The sequence below is a fragment of the Castor canadensis genome, chromosome 3 (assembly GCF_047511655.1).
Source record: "Castor canadensis chromosome 3, mCasCan1.hap1v2, whole genome shotgun sequence".
Taxonomy (NCBI): Eukaryota; Metazoa; Chordata; class Mammalia; order Rodentia; family Castoridae; genus Castor; species Castor canadensis.
This window is the reverse complement of record NC_133388.1, coordinates 33,173,865-33,187,638: the sequence shown is the minus strand read 5'-3', so window position 1 is coordinate 33,187,638 and position 13,774 is coordinate 33,173,865. Positions and strand designations below refer to the sequence as shown.

The 13,774-nt window shown below is 45.1% G+C and overlaps 1 pseudogene; it reads left to right on the top strand.

Annotated features, from left to right (window-relative positions):
• The first annotated feature begins 9,606 nt into the window (after nt 1-9,606).
• On the top strand, nt 9,607-13,562 carry LOC109688410 (large ribosomal subunit protein uL16-like; annotated as a pseudogene).
• The last annotated feature ends 212 nt before the right edge of the window (nt 13,563-13,774 follow it).

The following is a 13,774-nucleotide window of genomic DNA, read 5'->3' as shown; positions in this document are numbered from 1 at the left end:
AACTATAACAGAATCAGGCCAACTCCCTAACAATTGGTCGACACAGACTTGTGAATTATTTGCTCTAAATCAGGTCTTAAAACACCTAAAGAACAAAAAAGGGACCATATGCACTGATTCAAAATATGCATTTGGTGTGGTCCATACCTTTGGAAAAATCTGGATAGAATGGGGTTTAATCAACAGCAGGGCCAAGACTTGTGCATGGAAAATTAATTCAACAAACACTAGACAGCCTAAAACTACCCGAAGAAATAGCCATAGTTTACGGGCCAGGACCCCAAAAGGGGGTAAACTTTGAGTCTTGGGGAAATTCTTTTGCAGATGAGACAGCAAAACAGGCTGCTCTCACCCCTGAGGTCCCAGTGTTTGCTCTTATCCTGCACCTTCCTGTTCCTCCTGTTACCCCTATCTTTACCCTGCCTGAGGAAGAACAACTAAAAAAAACTTGGGGCAATCAGGACTGAACAGGGAAAATGGGTTCTCCCCAATGGGAGAGAGATGATCTCAAAGCCTCTAATGAGAGAACTCTTTATGTATCTCCATCAGGGGAGCCATTGGGGACCCCAGGCCATGTGTGATGCAGTTTTGTGAGTCTGTGGTGTATAGGGACCTGTATACTAGCCAAACAAGTATCAGAAGGGTGTCTCAATTGTCAAAAAGTGAAAAAGCAAGCCCTGAGACAGAAACCAGCTGGAGGTAGAAACCTCAGGTTGTGATCTTCCAGAGTATTCAAGTAGATTACACTGAGATGCCCAAAACAGGTCATCTTAAATACCTTCTGGTTATTGTAGACCATCTCACACACTGGGTCAAGGCCATCCCTCTCCTGGAGGCCACTGCTACAAATGTTATTAGGGCATTACTAGAACACATCATCCCAAAGTTTGGAGTTGTGGAAAATACAAACTCAGACAAAGGGAGTCACTTCACCACCAACGTCCTTAAGGGACTTATGAAGTCTCTAGAGGTCAAATGGGAAAACCATGCTCCCTGGCATTCACCTTCCTCAGTGAGGGTTTAAAGAATGAATCAGACTCTTAAAAATCAGCTCACCAAATCAGTCTTAGAGAGCAGATTGCCTTGGATTAAATGTCTTCCCATAGCACTACTGAGGATTAGGACGGCCCCTCGGAAGGACATTGGCCTCTCCCCCTATGAAATGCTTTATGGGCTTCCTTACCTTAGCTCTGTTACTGATGTGCCTACTTTTGAAACCAGACTATTTCCTCAAAAATTGTATACTTGGGTTGTACTCTACCTTACTTTTTCTTAGGAAAATGGAGTTGTTACCACAGGCTCCTCCACTTGACTTTCCCATTCACCCATACCAGCCTGGTGATTATGTGCTGATAAAGACCTAGAAAGAAAATAAGCTTGAGCCAGCTTGGGACAGACCCTTCCTGGTCCTGCTGACCATGGAAACAACTATCCAGACCGTGGAGAAGCGGTGTACTCATCACACACGGGTAAAGAAGGTGCCCCAACCTGACCAGAAGGAACAATGGGCCATGCTGGCACATCTAGGCAACACCAAAGTAACCTTAAAGAGACTATAGTGAAATTATTCTTTCTCTTTCATTTGGGAAATGGTATGTTTATTATTAATGTAACTCAGAGTACCTTTCCCTTAACTGTTGAATTTGATGCATGCCAGATCCTTCATTGTGGAGAACTTACATCCCAACTCCAGCTCCAAGGATATACTTCTCCCTTTTAGGACAATCCTAAGAGCTGGACCAGACCCCAAGGCACTGGTAAGACTCCAGTTTCCACCATCCAGAACAATTGACAGTCTTTTAACAGACTACAGTCAAAATTACAGCTGTTTCAGACACACCCCTCTCCTTCTTGCAAAGATAAACAGTGTAACTCAAATTGGTCAGAGAAAGCTCTTGGAGTATGACAAAAGAACCATCCACATTTCATAAATATGGGTTGGGGACAGATGTCTCAGGAAAAGACCCTTTAGGTGCCTTTGAGCTTTGTCTAGCTCCCAAACCATCTTAGGGGACACCCAGGTCTGCCTCTGCTCCAATCTTACCTCCACATTTATACAACACTTGGACTCAGGTAACCATAATAGAAGTCAAGAACCTAAGACAAACTGGCTATTGAAATTGGGAATGGGAATAGAAATGCTTGGATGGAATGGATAAAATATTCTGTCCGCACATTAAATAAGAGCAATTGTTACTACTGGGAGGCCAGAGTCTCAGGTGGTCCTGTTTCCATTAGGATGGCCCTCTAATTCAGGTGGAATATATTGCATATTGGCTCTGTTTCAGGATGCCATGGCTTTGGGTAACACATCCTACTGGATGTTGTCACTACTGTTCCCAGAGGTCGGAAGTCCTGTGGATCAGCCCCCAAGGACTGTTATACCTCATGTCTTACCAGGCAGGTAAGACAAATGTGGAAAACCTGATGGGATACAGTGAAAGTCAGTCCTTCAACAGTCTCACAAGCCTGTCCACACTCTCGGTAGGCAGAGCTAATGTCTGGTAGTACTGTAGAGGACTTTTACTTGAGACTCTCCCAAGTAACTGAGCAGGCACCTGTGCTTTGGTACAGTTGGCAATCCCCTTCATCCTAGCATTTAGATCCCCAGCCCATGCCACAACACCTAGGAAAAGGAGAGACATAGACATAGATTTTGCAGCCAGCCACAGATGCTCCTTGGATCCCTATGTTTACATTGATGCCGTTGGGGTTCTTAGAGGGGTGCCAAATGAATTTAAAGCCAGAAATCAAATTGCAACAGGATTTGAATCAGTACTTTTTTGGTGGTCCACCATAAATAAAAATGTCAATTAGATTAACTACACTTATTATATAAGTGTAGTTATTTTGTTCATTATTATAATGAACAAAAGTTTGTTAACTATACCAGGGATGCTATCAAAGGAATAGCAGAGCAATTGGGACCAACTAGCCAGATGGCTTGGGAGAACAGCTAGCATTAGACATGATGTTGGCTGAAAAGGGAGGAGTTTGCATAAGGATTGGAGTTTTGTGTTGCACATATATACCAAATAATACAGCCCCAATGAACTATTACTAAGGCCCTACAGAGATTAACTACCCTATCCCATGAGCTAGCTAAAAATTCAGGTATAAATGATGCCTTCACTGACTTAATGGAAAAATGGTTTGGGAGATGGAAGGACCTCAATCTTAATCTCCTTGATCATAGTGGCCGGAGTTTTAATTTTAGTAGGATGTTACATAATTCCTTGTGTCTGAGGACTAATATAGTGGTTAGTTGAGACAGCCCTCACCAAGCAATCATCCCTGCCCTACACAAATAATTTGTTCCTATTAGAAACACAGATAAGGGCAAAATAGTTTCTGCTGGGTATTGAGTGGGTGGGCGGGAGAGGGAGGGAGTGGGGACAGGGGGAAGAAATGACCCAAGTGTTGTATGCACATATGAGTAATAAAACAAAAAAAAAGAAAAAGAAAAAAAGAAACACAGAAACATGAAAGCCAATGGCTCCTAAATAAGTTTGAAGAAAAGAATTTAAATTAAGAGAGGAGGGAAATTGTAAGAAAAACAATCTTTTCTATCAAAGTGTATATCACCCTCTTGGATTACTTAAAATTTCTCAGGTCGCCACCTTCAGTGATTTGCATTGTTTAAAGGGTTCTTGTTTCTTCTTCCAGATTCTTGTACAGCCCCATTGCCCACAAATTACATGCCCTAACCCATTCCCCAAGCCTTTTAGCCAATTGAGAAAGGCTGTGAACCTTTAAACTGGAAAAACACAGGTGAGGGGCAGGTATAACTGCATCAGGGATTTAAGGAGGAGCCACTGTCAACCATTTTGTGTTCCCATGTCCACTCAGCTGGAGTTAATACGTGCTTGCACCCTTTTGTTCAAAAGAAATTGCCTTGTCAAGATTTTCTCTGTCTCTTGTAGGTCTGTTTTTGGCACCGGAAGGTCTTTAATTCCAACACCCCTCCCTGCCTTCCTGCCACATTCCCCATGTTTGATGCTCGGACACTCTGCTAGGTCAAAGAGCATCATCTTGATCTAGGGGTTTGTATTTCCATAGCACCATTACATAGCAGCTGTCTTTCTTACTACAGTGGCTTCCATAATGGTCCTGAAGGATCACAGTACCAGGGAATGAGGCAGGGGAATATCAGCCATGCTCCTAAGACAAGGAACATTGACCCTAATGTAACCCTCACCTCGGGCTGAGAACCAGCTCCCAACCAGGTCATTGGGACCCATCCCTTCCAGGTCTGCACAGGGACATGGGCGAGCTTTTTCATCTTGTTGGTAATCTCTTCAATTACCTTTCCCTCATCATTAATCTGTAAACAGCAGTTGCTCAGATTGAACTTTCCACATACTCCACCCTCTGAGGCTAGCAAATAACCCAAAGCCAAACAGTTTTGGTAGATAGCACTGTGTATTTTAGTTTATTGTTTGGCTAATATGTTGAGAGCTTTAGCTGTTTCATTAGTTATAATTTCAACCACTGCCTGATGCTGAATGATGCAGTTGGGCATACAGATTGGGGTGTGATAGCCCCAGGAGCCATCTTCTGCCCATGTAGCGGGACCATAATATTGAACGATCCGCTCTGGAGACCATTCATTGTTCTTCCCACTTCCTATTTGTAGGGCATCTCGCTTTTTCCTGTTTATCCTTTCCTTATATATGGAGTCTCCTAATTTTTCACCTTGTCTGAGGGGGAGCAAGAAGAAAGAAGGCCAGATGGTGCACAGCACACAGGAGCCAAACCAGTCATTGAGAAGGACTGTGTAAACTCCTTTCCCACAGATCCAATACAACCCCTTAGGCACCTGCCACTTCATGCCTGCGGTTAGATTATTTCAGGCTATTGCCAGCAGGTGAGGTTGAGGCTCCATGTGATAGGGAGCCCTGCCACCACTGAGTCTCCTGAGCAGTATCATTGTAAAACATTTGTCCCAAGCAGATCAAGTGCCCTACTGGGGTGGAGAATTGACCTTTTGGACAGGAGATACAGTAATTCCCAATAATAGAGGTTTTTAAGAGCCAAATGCTCTCCCTGAGGCTAGAGAGAGTGGTTTCATTAAAGAGTTCTTGTGGGTTTAGTTCTTTTGCCTCCCATGGCCAACAGTCTACCATATTCGTTCCCCCACAAACATAACACAAAGTTACGTTCAGAGTTTGTGTTATGGACTCAGCTAGTGAGAGGAACAAGTTTTTTGTTTTAACTGAGATGGGAAACTCACTTTGAATCCCCTCATAGAAGGAGTGAAAGACCTGATATGAAGAGCTCTCGTAGGTAATAGTTACTAATTTGAGGTGCAGTAGAGTCCCGAGATCAATCCCCTTTCCATCTATCATTATACCAATCTTAAGTCCCTGTTCCCAATCTGAGGGCTTAAGTATAGTAAAATTTACAGGGTTATAGGTACCAAGGGAGCAGTTAGAGGTGGCTATTCCTTTTGAAGAAGGGCCAAGGGTTCGGCCTTTTGTCAGGTAGCCCATGAAACACACCTCCAGTATGGGCAGTAGTTCCAGATTGTACCAGTACATGGCCAAGAGTTGTCTCCCCAGCATATATACTTATCATTTGACACATAAGTCCTCTCTAAAGCCAAGCCTCCACAGGTGTTTCCAATACCCTGAGATCAATAGACAGTGTTTTTAGCTATTACAGCGTATACAACAAGGTATACAGACACTGGCCTTTTGGAGTTGTAAACCTGTATCCCTGATCTCCCCAGTGCTGGTAAAGCTTCTAACCTTTAGGCATTGCTCCAAGGGCAATAGATGCAGTTAAAACAGATGTGTTGACCATCATGAGAGCACACTGAGTAGGTGGTATGGTTGTGGGTGCATGTCCCAACAACTGTACCTGCACAAGCATAATAAGTATGGAAAAGCAGAGTTTTGGTAACAGCACTCCCTGCTTGGGTAGTGCACGTGCATGAGTCACAGTCCAAAGCCTCGGGGTCCCCAGGTGGAGAGCTTACCAAGATCTGCAAGAAGAAAACAGAGAACAGACTCATCCTCAAAGGTGAGATGGGAGACTCCTCAAGCTTCCACCGTGCATAGACTAGTCAGCATCCACTGTGACTAGAACAGGGTTGAAGTCTCGTGGTGTCCTGTTGTCTCCTGGGAAGCAGGGTTCTGCTAGGGAAGGGTGTGGGTGTTCTGAAGAGTGATCTCGCATGGTGAGGCTGGGTCAGGGATGCACTCCCACTTGAGGGAAGCTGGCTTCACATGGCTGTGGTGCATCCATGGAACAATCTCTGCTAATTTAACTGAAGTGGGGGTGGACAAAAGAACAAGAAAAGGCCCCTCCAGTGGGGATTTAGCAATTGAACATTCCATTCCTTTACCCAAACAGCACCACCAGTTTATAAGGGTGTGTGGGAATTGTCAGGCTGACAGGGAGTCTCTCTCTTACCCAGTAATTGATTTTTGAGAGAGTCAACCCAAGGGTCTGCATCTGCTGTCTCAGGGTGAAGACACATATTTCCTTAAGGTCTCCTTGCAGGCCCTTGACTAAAAGGGGTGGAAGCCCAAAAATTTCAAAAGAGGAGAGACCTGTCCATTTTGTGGGGCTTGACCTAATCCTGAGCAAGGCTCTGGGCAGTAATTGATCCCATTGTATGTGGGTCTCTTGGCATAATTTTCCCAATTGCAATTTTAGAATCCTGTTCATATGTTATACTTTCCCTGAAATCTAGGGATGGTAGGCTGTGTGCAGCTTCCAAGTTATTCTTAATCCCTTAGCCACCAACTGTCACAAAGGCCAGACCATTGTCCAATCCAAGAGACACAGATATTCCAAATTGAGGAATGAAATCCTTTAACAGGCACCTGGCCACTTCCCAGGCTTTCTCAGTCTGAGTGGGGAAGGCTTCCACCCATCCTGAGAAGGTGCAGATGAACACCAGAAAACATTTACATCTCTGGCCTGTGGAATCTCAGTAAAGTCCACAATGAAGTTTTCAAAAGGAGTTCTTCCAACACTTTGTACCTGGGATGGCACTCTTGGTCCTTGTCAGGATTGTTTTTGGCACACAAACTGCACCTCTCACATACTGTCTAATTTATGCTGGACACTTGGGGACATAAAAATGCTGGGTCAAGGGCTGTCTGCTCTGAGTGGGTTCCTTCATGGAACTGCTTGACAAAGGTGGGAGCCAGTGATTCAGGTACGGCAATGCGGCTATCAGCAAACTTGCACCATCCTTCTGGTAGAAAATTTCCTCCTTCAGTCTCAAACCAAGCCTGTTCTTGTGAAGTAAACCATGGGTCCCATTCAGATAAGGAGCATGATAACAAGGCAGCTGTCAGTGAGGCTGAGGTTTGTCCTCCTGTGAGGGCTGTTTGTTTGGCTTTCCCCTCAGCTTTTCAATTTCCCCAAACAACTGTTGTCTCCCCCTTCTGATGCCCTAGGCAGTGCATGACTGCTACTTGCTTAGGGGGACATACAGCATCTAGCAATTCCAGAATTTCCTGTCCATATTTAACACTTTTTCCTCCCAAGTTAATGAGCCCCCTCTCTTTGTATAGGGCTCCATGGACATGAATGATAGTAAAGACATATTTGGAGTCTGTTTACCTGCACTCCTGCAGTGATCTCATCCACATGAAAGCAATAAGCTCAGCGTTTTGTGCAGAGGTTCTAACCAGCAGCAGACATGCTTCAATGGCAGCGTCGAGTCACTACTGCATATTCAGCAGAATGTGTGCTATCCTGGACAAAGCCACAACCATCCATGAAATACTCAATGTCTGGATGACTAATAGGCTGGTCAGTGAAGTCTGGCCAGTTGGAGAACACCTCATCCATAACCTCTAAACAGGCATGCTCTGGGGGCCCTGAATCAACCAGCAACAGGGTGGCTCAATTTAGAGTCTTAACAACCTCTAACCAGATACATGGGTTTTCACATAACATGCTTTGATATTTGACCAATAATTATTCCTTTATATTCCATGAAAGTCAAAACAGAGTGAGGAACATGGACTATGAGTTCTTGTCCCAAAGTAAGTTTGTCTGCTTCAGCCACCAAGATGGCAGTGGCCAACAGGGCATGCAGGTGGGGTGGCCAGCCTTGGGAAACTGAATCAAGTTGCTTTGATAAATAGGCCACTGGGCAGTGCCAGGAACCTAGCAGCTGGGTCAAGACTCCTACATCTGTCCCCAGTCTTTCATGTACATATAGGAAGAAGGGCTTCATCATAACTGGCAAGCTCAGAGCAGGGGCATTTGTGAGTGCCCTCTTAATTTCTTTAAAGGCCTTTTCTTGTTCCTGTTCTCCTCTTTTTGTGGCTTCATAAAGGGGTTTTGACAAGAAAGAGTAATTGGGAATCCAGATCCAGCAGAAATCTGCATCTCCTAGAAATTCTCTAATTTGTCGAGAGGTCTTGGGGACCAGAATGGAGCAGATGGCCTGTTTCCTCTCAGGTCGCAGTTTACATTGTCCTTATGACAGGTGAAACCTGAGGTATTTGACAGTATCCTGGCAAATCTGAGATTTCTTTTGGGAAACCTTATAGCCTGCCTTCCACAAAAGGGAGAAAATGAGGTGAGTTCCTTCCATAGAATCCTCCTAACTTTGTCCAGCCAACAGAAGGTCATCTACATACTGGAGGAGTGTGCAGCCATGCTGGTCACCTGAGAAAGTCTTTGGGTCAAACACCAAGACAGTCCCAAAGATAGTGGGAGAGTTTTTGAAGCCTTGTGGCCACCAAGTCCAAGTCAATTGTCTCTTTTCTCCAGTACTAGAATTTTCCCATTGGAAAGCAAAGATGGGTATTCATGGCCTTTTTTTCCTCCTTCCTTCATGCCTCCTAATAATGCCTCCTGATACTGTTCAAGCCACTAGTAATTTTGGTCATAATTAGGGTTCCAGTGGGGGTCTTCCTTGGGGAACTGGCCCTGGGCATAGGCTTGAGTATTTAGAGTGTCCACAGGGGCATGGTCTTCAGCCACCTTAGCTCCACCAAGGTCATATGGCATCACTCTGCAGTATTAAATAGAGTCAGAAGAAGCTGTTGGCAGTCTGTCCAGGTAGACTTATGGGTTTGGATGATGGACAGCATTAGATCAATCAGGGCCTGAGGCTTTTCCGTGAAAAGGGGGGTATGGTGCTTCCAATTAAGGAGGTCTGTGGTGGAGAAGGGCTGGTAGAAAAATGTTTACCTTCTTCCTTGTATCTGGCCATGATGATCATAATGTATTTGGCCCTGGACCTCCCTCAGGGGCATCTGCAGGGTTGTGGGTTACAGGGGAGAGGGACTGTTCAAATGTTCCTGGTTAAATCTAGGGGCCAGTCTCACAGGGAGTTGTGGAGTGAGGACTGGTGGGCTTGGAGTGAGCATGAGGTTCATGGGGCCTGAGGAAGGTGGTGGTGTTGCAGTCTCAAGGACTCTTGGGCTCAGCCTTGTAGGCATATTTGTGGCTGCTTCTGATGCTGCTTTCCCTCCTGAGGGTGGAGGTGAAGAGGTGGATGGTGGAGGCAAAGGTGGGTACAGTGGCACATAAGGGGGTAGGGTCTCCTCGGGATCCCCTGGTGATATGAGTTTCTCCAGCATTTTACATTTTTCCCTGCACTTGGAAGCTGCTGCTACCCTGGCTACCATGACCCTATATGCTTCTTCTAGGTAAGTATTAGCCACATGGACCAATTGAGAACTGCATCCTGCCAGCAATCAATATAAGGAAATTGATCTGGGTGTCCAAGTTCCCCTACAACCACTTCAAAAACTTTATTGACTATTATCTCATCTAATGACCCCTCCAAAGACCATTCTACCAAAAGCAGGCCAGTCTATTTCACAGAAGGACCTAAGCTTGCCAGGAGGCAGTTTGACCCCATAATCTCCATTAAATCTCCTCTTAAAGTTCTTAAGCACGTACTCTGGGTGGGGAGGGTGTTCTTACTCTTATCCTCTCTCATTCCTTCCATTTTCCAGACATCAAGAAAGAGACAGAGATGAAAGGGTTGAGGGCTGTGGAGAGGAGGTAAAGGGTCCTCCTCTCTGGCACACAGGGGAAAACAAATAATACCATCTCATTTTATCCCTCATGGGGATTTAGGTGTCTCTTAGCCGTAGTGAGTTCATATAAACCCTGGACCAGAGGCCATGTTAGGGCTCTCTCTAGACCATATGAGTTTGACACAACCCGTGGATCAGGACTCTGCACTTGCTTCATACCTCAGGCTTGCACTTTCACACATTCACACAGCATAATACTTCCATCCCACTCCCTGAACTTGAAAGACACAGTTTCACCCCAAAGTGGGGTTACTTGGGTGTCTTTGGGAGTTGATCATCGTCCCTTCTAGCTTGAATTTGAACATGGGTTCTTACCAGTCTGATGAGTGGGGTTCCCAAGTTGGTTACAGAGCTTTTCCATGTTCCTTTTTGAAACCAGAATTCTCATCCTTGGTTCACCAGGAGAGAGGCTCTCTCCCCTTGGATCAACACGTCTGGTAGCAACTGGCAGGAGTGGCCCTCACTGTGGGCTAGGGATACTGAGCCAGAGCTAAGAAGGTGAAAACACTGCCCTCTGAAACCTGGCCACAAGCCCCCAGAATGTTGCAGGCTGGCTCAGACAGAGATGGGGTACCAAAGCTTTCAGGAAACAAGTTTATTAAGCAGGCTGGCAGTGGCTCAGTGTACTAGCATCCAAAGGCTTAGCCCTGAGAACAAAGAGGGCTTTCCTTATATAGCATTTAGAGCAGGTTACAGAAATGGGAGGTGCAGCTTGTCCCATACATGGTCACATGCTATTTCATTGGCCACTTTAACCTCTGAGGCAAGGTGACTCTTCTCTGGTCTCACCCCAGGTGACATTTCCCAAATCTGGTTTTTCTTTGTATCACTGTAGCACTCATTATCTCCCTTCCCCCTCCCTGCCTTCCTGCCACACCACCACTGCTATGGTTCTGCTACTATCCCCACTATCTCTTCTTCCTGTTGCCAGTTCAGCCCACTCTACTAGTGAAAAAGATCAAAAGCAGGCAAGAAAAGACCATTTGAGAGTAGCCTGCTATTGGACCCAATGTAACACCAGGGGCAGTGAAGTGTGAACTATGGGAGGTCCACGTGTTCCCAAAAGGTGGCAATTAGCCAGGGTGGGAAATGCCCCTTCTCCTTCCCAAGAAACATCTGTTTGCAGCAGGGAGACACTTCTCCTTCCCAATAAACAAATGTTTGTGCCAGAGAGACACCTCTCCTTTGTGGATGGATTCATCCATGCCAAAATCTCTGCCCTCTGGCAATAAAAAAGCTATAAAACCTAATTTCCAACCTGACCAACTGGGAGGTACCAGTTTTTGGGTCCCACTGCATGACCCTATGAGGCCTTTCCTTTCTCTTCTCAACAAATAAAACTTTTCTGATCTTTGTTGCTGGAGTTCACCTCTGATTTCTATCCAAGTGTACCAACAGACTCTCACCACCACCCGTTTCCTAGGGCCTCAGCAGCACAGAAGGGTATCCCCCAAGTGACTCCAAAAGTGAGCTGACAGCCTGCCTATGTAGACAAAAAGGAGGTATGACCAGGGTGTTTGCACCAATCACAGCAGTCCTTCATGTGAATGAAAACCACATTTAGTCCAATCAGAGGCCTTCCACTGGGCTACCAAGAGAAGCACTCCCCCTTTGGCCTGGGTGAAAATAGTTGCTTAAAGTTCATCCAGGTTTCTGATGACCAAAAGGTTTGGCTGACTGTGTGACTGATAATCCTTCACTCAAGGCAGCTGGGGCACCAGAAAAGGGTCTAACAGCTGTCAACTAGGGTATCAAATCACTCTGTCCCTCAACACATTTATTAAAAGGATAACAATTATTAAAAAGGATGCTTGCCGTAAAGACCTATCAATAACATTTTAACACATTTTTTTTTTTTGCAGTACTGGGGTTAGAACTCAGGGCTCACACTTGCTAGACAGGCACTCTATCACTTGACTCACAAGACCAACCCTTTTATGTGTTGAATAATTTCAAGATAGGGTCTCACGAACTATTTGCCTGGGGTTGGCTTTGAACCTTGATACTCCTGATCTCTGCCTCCTGAGTAGCTAGGATTATAGGCATAAGCCACTGGTGCCCACTGATTTAGTAGGTTTTTTTAAACAGTGTTAAACTCTTTAACTACCTTTAGGGACAATTAGGTCCTTTTATTTGTCTCAGCTTCATGTTAAGATAACCTTTAATTGCTTTTGTCTGATATTTTGTTGCCCATTACACAGACAACAAAACAACAACTTCTTTCATAAATAAATTAGGAAACTAATTTAATTCAAACAAATCAAATAGCTAGGTGATGCTAAACTGAAGGTCCCAATTAAATTCTTTGAGAACCAAGCTCTGACCTCTTAGGAATTCTAGGAACATAGGCTGAGTGAATAGATCAATACGTGAAATAATTTTTTTACTTTTAAGAGCCCACTCTGCATTATCCCCTACACATACCTCCAGGGTCCTTAGGAACAACTAAGAATATTTAAAGGAGAGATTTAAAGCATTTTCCAGCTGGGAAGTGGGGGGAATAATATATAAAGTCTGAGCAGAATTCCACACTGGGGATTAAATTGCCGAATTCAAAAAAATAAACAAATTCTTAGTTAAATATGGTGATCATGCTGGTAGCCATGGCTCAAGCCTGTACTCTTACCTACTCTGGAGGCAGAGATGGAGAGGATCCCAGTTTGAGGCCCTCCCAGGCAAAAAGTTTGTAAGATCTCACTTCAAGGAATGGCTGGGTGTGTTGGTATGCCTGTCATCCTAGCTACACCGGAAAGCACAAACAGGAGGATCGAGGTCCAGGCAGAAAGCAAGACCCTATCTTAGAAGTAACCAACATAAAAATGGCTAGTGGGGTGGCTCAAGTGGTAAAGTGCCTGCCTAGCTCAACAAACAAACAAAAAGAAAAACAACTCTTTTTCTCCTGCATGCCACCAAAGATCCTGGTGTTGCGACCCTGCTTGGTGTTACCGATATCATAAGAACAAACCATATTCCAAATCTTGCTTTTGCCAAGGTACGCCTGATGCAGAAGGCAGCGAAAGTGTACGAATTCCCACTTTGTGACCACATGGTGTCTGATGAATATGGGCAGCTCTCCTCCAAAGCCCCAGAGGCTGCCCGAATTTGTGCCAACAAGTACATGGTAAAAAGTTGTGGCAAAGATGGCTTTCATATTTGAGTTCAGCTCCACCCTTTCCACGTCACTTACATCAACAAGATGTCATCCTGTGCTGGGGCTGTCAGGCTCCAGACAGGTATGCGGGGTGCCTTTGGGAAGCCCCAGGGTACAGTGGCCAGGGTTCACATTGGCCAGGTAATGATGTCCATCTGCACCAAGCTGCAGAATAAGGAACATGTGATTGAGGCTGTATACAGGGCCAAGTTCAAGTTCCCTGGCCTCAAGAAGATCCACATCTCAAAGAAGTGAAGCTTTACCAAGTTTAATGCAATGGATTTGAAGACATGGTAGCTGAGAAGCGGCTCATCCCTGATGGCTGTGGGGTCAAATAGATCCCTAATCATGGTCCCCTGGGTAAGTGGTGAGCCCTGCACTCCTGAGGGCTCCCACTGTGCTGTTCCCTCCTTAATCACCTTAATCATGCACAACAATAAATCATCCTGACTGCTAAAACAAACAAAAAACAAAACCAAATAACTATGGCCGTGACGGCACCGGTGGCTCACGCCTGTAATCCTAGCTACACAGGAGGCAGAGATCAGCAGGATCACAGTTGGAAGCCAGCCCAGGCAAATAGTTTGTGAAACCCTTT